The 9,196-nt window shown below is 38.8% G+C and overlaps 1 pseudogene; it reads left to right on the forward strand.

Moving 5' to 3' along the window:
- The first annotated feature begins 2,066 nt into the window (after positions 1 to 2,066).
- Positions 2,067 to 3,119, forward strand: LOC143891092 (uncharacterized; annotated as a pseudogene).
- Positions 3,120 to 9,196: the final 6,077 nt, after the last annotated feature.

The following is a 9,196-nucleotide window of genomic DNA, read 5'->3' on the forward strand; positions in this document are numbered from 1 at the left end:
TCTTGATTCAACTTATACCAGGGCGATTGCTGTACAGACCATTGCTGAAAATCCATCTGTTTAGCAATCTGAGTAACTCTGACTCCTCTCTTTCAAGGTAGCGAATCACCCCGAATTTATATGGTGCCGCATAAACTAGCTCTATATAAACTTAGATTCATATGATTTTGCACAAACTAGTTTGATATGAACCTCTTCGCAGATATGCTTGACTCCTAACCAATTAGGTAGCGACACATTGCGGATCATCTTAAACTTATATAGTGCCGCATAAACCTGCTCCATACAAGTACAAAACCAAACACTCAAAGAGTTTATAGATTGAAATTTTGTCAAATGTGAACCAAAGGTATTTTTTTTAGAAGATGGAAGAAAAGGACTAGACCACGAATCACGGGATCTAATAATCTCTTCCCTTATTAAAAACAACTCAAAAAGATTGCCTCATATCGACTTCACCGATGAAAGAATCATCTCTCAAAGAGAAAAATGAAAATGTATGATCTTTGCCTAAAGCTAAACTCAAGTGACTTGAAGAAATTTTCAAGTTGCAACTCTTTTCAGGTGGATAGCATCTTGCTGAAGTTTGAAAATGGCAGGAGTGAATTTTAGACTCCGCTGGGGATAAGATTTTTCAAAGAAACTTGACTCGAATGGAGAACAACTTGACTGAGGAGTTCATCTCAAAAAGTGTTTAGACTACTCTAATTTCTATTTGAGGAGAATATCCATCTCAAATATCATTGTTTGCTTGACATCTTTTATGACGCAAGCATAAAAGATGCCCCTATTATGATTACTTCCACAACAAAATTCTTTAGAGAGCAACACAAAAAGAACAGGCCAAAGGCTTTCATTAATACACTTGGATTTACAAAGTTTTCACTCAAGTACAAAAACATACTTCTGCTCAAAATTCTCTTCATCTCTGCCCTCTGCTGATGCTGCAAAGGAACTTAAGAGTCTGTCACTTTCTGAACTCTGCTCGGTTTCACATTGTCCACAGGAGCCACAAATTCTCTGCTTCTCTGAGGTTTTTATTTTTTTTTATTCATCACCCCGGCTTTGGGAGAACGTTTACAAATAAGACTTCAAAACTTGAACTCGAATCGACAAAGAAAAGACTTTGACAAGCGACAAACGAGGACTTTAAAAAACACGTGACTTTAACACTAAGGGAGACTGAGTCTGCTTCTTAGACTGATAAGTGTTTTAAAGATGGTAAAAGTCAACCACTCTTAGAGTCTTTTGAATATCGTGTTTAAAGACGTTTCATTCCTCTTTCCGATATTTCAGTCATGGTTATTATCTCTTTAGATTGCTTGGTTTCAACCTCCCTAAGTCAAAAAGTATCAAAGAAAGTTCTACTGGCACTTACTCAGACATTGAAGTAATGCCAAAGAAAAAAGAAAGTTCAACTGGCTTTTGACAACTCTGTCATTTCTGCATGAAGTCACCACCATGACCAAATCGCCTTTCTAGGTTTTTGATTTGGCAGACCGTATGCCTTAATTATTGCCTGGACTGTCTGCCCTTGCAGATTTTCCATCCAGTAGGCTCAGCACCCTGATTTTTGCCTAAGTCGCCCTTTCGAATTTTCAACTTAGCGGATAAATGACCCTAACTTTTGCCTAGATCGCCATTTCGGGTTTTCAGTCTAGCGGGTCTAAGACTCCATCATTTTTCTTTCTTTCTGTTTCTCTACAAACCTGGGCCTAAATACACCAGAAGGACTTTCAGGTAGGCTTAGGTTTAAACAAGTTAAAACATTGGTGTGTTTGCATTTATTTAGACCGAATCTAGACTCTCCAGACTGCCTACGTATCCCTGATGAAATGGGAATCAGATCTGCGTAGTTCGCCCACTTGGGGTTCAAAGGATTATTACTTTTATTTTTCTAAAAGGTTGCGACCGAAACCTGAATTGATCAGGTTGCCTATGTATCCATGTAGAAAGGGATTAGGTCATAACGTAGTTCAAAATAAGAATCAAAAAATAAAATGCCCCTACTTTGTGGCTATCAAAGAAAACAAGATTTTTTTTTAGGCCTTAGAAGTGCTTCTTCCATGGGCGAAGAACAACAGTTGAGATCAGAAGGTGACGGTAACAGCAAGAGAAAGCTAGATGAGATAGAGTTTGCCAAGCTGAAAGCCCAAGAAATCGTTGCCCGCCATGTAAACGATGCAGAGACCTAGCGCCCTCACCTCAAAGACCTCTCTGATGCCCCTCCCACTTTTGATTTTGCACAAAAACCTTCAGGGCAACCAATCGCAAATGCACAAGCTGGTTCGGTTCCTTTTGCTTCACAACCAGGTCCTTATTACAGTTTCCATGACACAACAAGAAGAATGGATATACCTAATGGCAAGGTTGGTGTGATTACTGGGAAAGGAGAAGAAACTACAAAATATCTTCAACTTCAGTCAGGGGCCAAAATTCAAATAACAAAAGATATGGATGCTAACCTTTATTCTCAGACAAGGGAGGTGGAGTTGACGGGTACAATAGAGCACATTACCCGGGCAGAGCAGCTAATTAAGGATGTAATTTCAGAGACGGATGCTGGAGGATATGGTTCATATGCAGCTCGGGGTTTTACTTCTATGCAACATGGAACCGAACAGTTTTCAATTAAGGTTCCAAACAACAAGGTTGCTTTGATCATTGGTAAGGGTGGTGAGACCATTAACAACATGCAGAGCAGGTCTAGAGCTCATATTCAGATCATACCCCTACATCTTCCACCCGGTGACACATCGACTGAAAGGACAGTATATATGACTGGAACAAAGGAACAAATTGAGTCTGCCAAAAGAATTGATCAATGAAATCATTAGTGAGAATCACTAAGAAACCCATCAATGTCAGCTAATTACACGCAGCAGGCTTATCACCCTCCAGGAAACTAGGCCTCACCAGGTCCCCCTCTAATGCAACAATCAGGGTATGAGTACACACAGCTAGGTGTATATCCTACACCTCCTCCATCATTTCCAGGCCCTGAACCTCTCAAATTCATTTTAGTTTTCATACTTTTCAGCCATTACTTCCTCTACTATTATCCCTCATCATCTCTATTCACAATTCTTTTCACATATTGTTTTAGAACCTTCTTCTAGTCACTATCAAATTCTTCCCCTGTTTTGTTCTTAATCTAATTTCCACCACCACTATCTCCATTGCCATTTATTCCCTTTCTATTGTCTCAACAATCTTGCTGATTCAGGTTGTCCTTGTCCCCAATCTCCGACAACCATTGCATTTGGTCATTACTTGGGCATAACTTTACTTCCTTGAAATGGAATCCCAACCGGACTTTGCTTAACCTGAGTGCTGTCTTTTCCTCGAACAGTGACTTGAAGGGTAAGAGAAGTGATGTTGGTAAAATCTGGGTATAAAGCTAGAGTTATGAGAATTTTAGGGATCAAAATTCTCAGTTCAGTAATCTGAGCGTGTTCTTCATTTAGTGCTTATATTAGCTTAATCTATAATTGCTTGCCCATGGTTTTTTTTTTTTTTTAAAGCTTATTATTGATTTTAAGACTCATCGTATATTTGTTGTTTTATCTGTCTGCATGTTATTGCACCAAGACCATATGTTGATGGTCTCGTTGTTTAGTTTTGAAAGTAGCCTGGAGTATTTATTTGTTGATTTATTTTGAAAATTTTAAATCCTTATATGCTGGTGATATAAGGTTTGTCTTGATGGTTATAACAAGGCTATATGTAAATATACCAACATACATTTTTTTAGTATATAATCTTAATGGTAATTTTGATTAGCTTTTGAATGTTCAGGTTACTTTTTATATCCTTGATATCTGATTGTTATTTGGAGTATTTGAATTACATTAGTTAAGAAGCATGATAGAAGCATATCTGTATAAAAATAAATTGTAGGGTTTTCAGATTTCAAATGGTCCGACACTTTATATTATATTAGTTCATTCTGGGATTGACTGTTTAGTAATGAATTCACTGAGTTTTCTTTAGAAGCTTGAATAAAGGTGGAAATGCTTTAGAAGCATTGATGTAACTTGTTTAAATGGTTGAATTTTAATTTTATACCTCTGTACTTATCTTTTGGAAAATTATTTAGCTTTATCATTATCACTTATCTTATCTATTATCTCTCATCATTGCAAGGGCAATGAAGGCGTTAGCCCAAGCCAATCATCGGAGGGACTTACCTGACCTTGGTAGTACCCTCTTTCCTCTTCCTTCTCTTCCTTTAGAGTGAGTCTTCATAGCCTTTTAGACACCCTTGGACATTAGATCTTTGTTTCATTGCAAGGGCAATGAAAGAGTCATCTAGAGCCCCACTGTGAGACAAGCTCTCTCTCAATAGGCAATTCTCCTTTGGAGATGAGCCTCATTTAGAGCCTACCTTTAGGGAGTTTACCTTGGTCATGTATAGAGTAAACCCATATGGGGCATGTCTTGCCTCATTTATAGCACTCCTCTAAGTTGTACCTCTTGCTAAGTTAAAGATTAACTTAGTTTTTTTTTAGTTACCCTGACTCTGTTTATCATTGCAGGGGCAATGATAAGGATACTTGGAGCCCACCTCTCTGTCTAGGAGACTTGCCTAGTCTCACTAGCACCCTTCTTTATCTCCTCTTCTTCTAGAGACTTACTGTAGTACTTACTTTAGTCTAATTCGCACTCCCCTTAGGGTTATACATTAGGAGTCAGTCATTTAGTCTAAGAGTCAGTCCATTAGCATAGGAGTCTGTCCTTAGTCAGAGAGTCAGTCTTTCAGGGGTCTGTCCTATCGTCATAAGGAGTTAGGAAGCCCTACCTTTCACTAAGTCATGGGATTCTGTCCATCCCCTGCAAGGTATAGGATTCTGTCCAACTTTTACAGAGTTAGGATTTTGTCCTGCCTTTCACCGAGTCATGGGATTCTGTCCAACCCCTGCAAAGTATAGGATTCTGTCCAACCTTTACATGATATAGGAGTCTATCCTACCCTTATAGATGATAGGAGTATGTCCTACCCTTACATAGTATAGGAGTCCGTCCTTGAGATAGGAATTCCCCTTTAAGTTCTAAGGATTATGTCCTTAGTGTTGACACTCTCCCATGCTGTGGATCACGGGGTATGGTCATATAAGTTCCCTTTAGCTGAAAGGGTGAAAACACTTTAAAAATTCAAAAAACACTTAAAAACACGAAAATTCAAAAACACTCGAAAACATGAAAATCCAAAAGCATCTGAAAAGTCATGAGTCATTAAGAAAGTAGTAGGAAAGCTATTTCCGAACTACGTTGGCTTGATCCTCTTCCACGAGGTACGTAGGCAGCTTGGGATCCTTATCCCAGGTCCAGTCAAACTTTCAAAATAAACATGTTCAAATCATTCAAAAACACAAAAATTCATCAAACAAATCTTTTACACCCGGTTTTTAAAAAGATTTTCCCCTAGAGTTAGGAGTCTGTCACAAATGTTTGGGGTGTCTTAGAGTTAGGAGTATGTCCTGGTTATGTTAATGCTTTGTGTGTTTTGTGTGAGTGTCCCTAGAGTTAGGAGGCCTCGAGTCGTGGTCGGTTAGACACTTAGTCGAGCTGATGGCTAGATTATGATGCACTTAGTTAGCTCATTGTTTTCCTTATGACATACAGCCTAGTTACACATAGGATATAGGGCCCACCTGCATTAGACTAGGTTGACTTGCATTAGTTTAGGACCATATAGGTGTATCTAAAATACTTAAACAACTTAAACATGAATCATGTCGTGACGTGTCGAGTCTAGTGCGGTCTAGGCACATTTAGGCATCTTACCTTAGAATAGGCCATCGAACTACGTTGACTCTGATTCTTCCCGAGGCCGGGATACGTAGAGCAGCCGGGATGGCCATCCTGGTCCGAGTCAAGCTTCACATTAGAGTCTTAGGATTTGTTGTTTGTATTTTAGGGTTTGTATTTGCGGTTATAGTTGTTTCTTGCATAAGATCAGGACAGTGTGTTTTCTTTTAAATCGATATTATTTCTTTATGTGATTACTCGCATGCTTAGTTGTAGCTCTCACTTGCTTAGTTGTAGCTCTCACATGCTTAGCTGTAGTTTTCGCATGCTTAGCTGTAGCTCTTTATTATTGCTGATTATTACTTTTGTCATCATCTACTGACGTTTACTCATTGTGATTGTTCATTTCTTTAGCTATAGTTGTGCATGTGTATGCTTACTACTTTCTAGATGAGATGAGTTATGACTAGATATGATTGGTAGAGATCGGTAACATGATTATCTGTTATTAGATCAACATTAGTCTTCTCCGCCTCTTTCTGAGAGACAGTGGATTCTAGTGCTCATTCTAATAACAGATGATACTGGTATCAACTCTCTTTAGGCATGGATGTTAGACATGATGTATGGAGATAGGTAGCAGGGTTATCTTATATTGGATAAACATTAGTCTTTTACGCCTCTCTAAGAGACATTGAATTATAGTGTTCATTCCAATGACAGATGACACTGACATCAACTCTTCTTAGGACTTGTGTGTTTTCTTTTCTTTATCCCTCCCCGAGACATGCATGCTTGGGTAGACGTCTCCTCAGGGATATTCGTTTCCATTTCATATGATTTTCATCCAAAATTCTTCAAAGTTAACATAAAATGGCATAAGAGATTGAGTGCTTGCACTTGAGCGGATGGGGTGCTCTTCGGACCTTCCTCATTCGTCACCAGGCGCGGACCCAAATTATATCTCTCGATTTTATCCATTGCACAGAGTATCTTATGGGATCCAGGGCTGACTTCCTTGGATGGCGACTCTTCTTTGTTTCATGTACGTCTTGGTTCTGGGCTAGTTCCCGAATCAAGAGGTATCTCATTTACATCGCCACTCATGCAGTGAGGGGCACTCTTTCGAGAGTTCCTTGGTAGAGCTCTCCTTCACGTGTGGAGATCTCTGAGGATTGACATGGATCTCGTATCCTCACCAGTTTCCTCGGGATCGGGGTCCACAATTATGATTGAAAATCTTGTATACATATCGGTTATGGTTTCATTAGGTAGCATTTCAAGCAATTCATATTCTCTAAATAAATGGTTCATCTTGGATTCTTTTACTTGACTAGTTCCTTCATGTGTTACTTTTAAAAGATCCCAAATTTCCTTGGTCGTGGTTAAGTTTGCTAATCTATTGAATTCTTCAGGAGACAAGCCACATATTAGGGAGTTTATGGCTTTTCATCATAATTTGAAGCTTGTTGTTCTTGTTCACTCCAATCATCTATATTAGTGGAAGGTAGTGTATAACCATTTTGAATTGCTCTCCAAATTTGATAGTCTTGGATTACAATGAATTCCATTTTAGCTTTCCAATACACATAGTTAGTTCCGTTAAAGTATGGAGGTCTAGTAGTGGTTGGCCTTCTAGATTTTGGGAAAAGGTTGTCATTTGTTAGGATCATTACTCTAGACCGGTTAAGGCTATTACTAGAGACTATGCTCTGATACCAATTGAATCCCAAGTACGGGCAACCAAGAAGGGGGTGAATTGGTTGTCTATTAAAGTTTTACTCTTTTACAACTTTTTATAGGTTTGCTAATAGTTGTTAATTAATCTTTGATTAATTGTGGTTAGCTAAATAAAAACAAAAGAAGCAACAAACACAAAGTAAATGAGAAGAAAGGAAAGAGTAATAGAAGAGATACCACAAAAGGATTTATAGTGGTTCGGTCTTAAAACTCCAAGACCTACTCCATTCTTCACAAGTTTGGTTCCTTGAGGAAATCCATTAAATGATAATTGGTTATAATGAAGATGGCTCCGCGTCTTCAACACTCGCCCACGAAGATGGCTCCGCGTCTCCGAGCACTTGTCAAAACTATATCCTGGGGTTTTAATAATGGTGTCCTTCCACCCCTTTATATCTTCTTCAAATACAATGTGTGAATGCCTTCTATTAAGGCTTATACACCTCTTCAATACTGAAATTCCAAGGGTAGGCTCGAGTACTATTCTAATGGCAACTTATGAGGAAGTAAAATTAGGTTCCTAACAAGTTTTAATCTTTTGAAAACTCTAATCCAATTTTGAAGATTTAAGAGATCAAAAAAGGCAATTAAGCACACAAGTTAAATCCTAAGTGCAATACAAATGTAAAGCAAGAGATAAGAGAGAGAGTGCACCCGAGATTTAAAGTGGTTCGGTCCTCAAAACGCGAGGCCTACTCCACTCCACCAACCAAACCCGTTGATGGCTTCACTATGTTGATCTTCTTAACTTCGGCAAAGATCGGTGCCAATTACAATTCAAATTGCCTTTAACCTTGGTGGCAATCCTCACCACTGAGAGTGGGCTTCGCTTCTCCGAACACTCGCCCGAATACAATCGTTTGAATAAGAAAGAAAGAATAAAAAATCCCTCACAAGGGTTTACAAGGTTTGTAGAAGATGTACAAATTTGAGCCTAATGATCCAAATCCTAATTCTAGAGGATGAGAGGCATAAACAAGCTTGATTCACTCTTAGGATGTTCAAATAGAATTTTTGAGTCTTAGGATTGATAGTTTGGAAGTTTAGAATACCCATATATATAAAAAAACCCAAATATGACCGTTTGGGGGCATAGTGGTGATTCTGGCAAAAACCCCAACGGCTATAATTTCTTCCCGAAATAGTGGTCTCGAAGTTCCGAGATATTTTCTCGGAGTTCCGATAAATTGTCGGAGTTCCGAGAATTTCTCTCGGAGTTCCGGGAATTGAAACAGAAGATGGAAAATGTTACTGGACCAAATCTCGGAGCTCCGAGAAGCCTATTTCTAGCAGATTTTCAATTCATGTTTCTTATTTGTTTTGGGGTTCCAAATTTTCACCAAGTGGGATTGTTATGAGGGTTCCAAATTGTTAGAACACCACAAGGACAACCACTTAAGCATTTAGGGTGTGTGGATACTTATTTATGCCTCTAAACACCTAAACTAGGATTGGATCTTTACATTCTAAAACGACTTCGATCTTCAATTGCGATGCTTCAAGTCTTCATGCGCCTTGGATCTCCGATGTCTTGGCCTTCCGAATGTGGTCCAATGAGAGCTTATTGGCCTCAATCCAAGCAATCTTGTCTTTATACAATCATGATCTACAACTTAGACAATCAAACACATTAGTGATATAAAATCACTTGTGTATTGGAATCATCAAAAGAAGATGGGAATGCCAAGGTGGGAACCATTGGGCT

The sequence above is a fragment of the Tasmannia lanceolata genome, unplaced genomic scaffold (assembly GCF_043159265.1).
Source record: "Tasmannia lanceolata isolate RefF3 unplaced genomic scaffold, GAP_Taslan_0.1 ptg000013l, whole genome shotgun sequence".
Classification (NCBI taxonomy): Eukaryota; Viridiplantae; Streptophyta; class Magnoliopsida; order Canellales; family Winteraceae; genus Tasmannia; species Tasmannia lanceolata.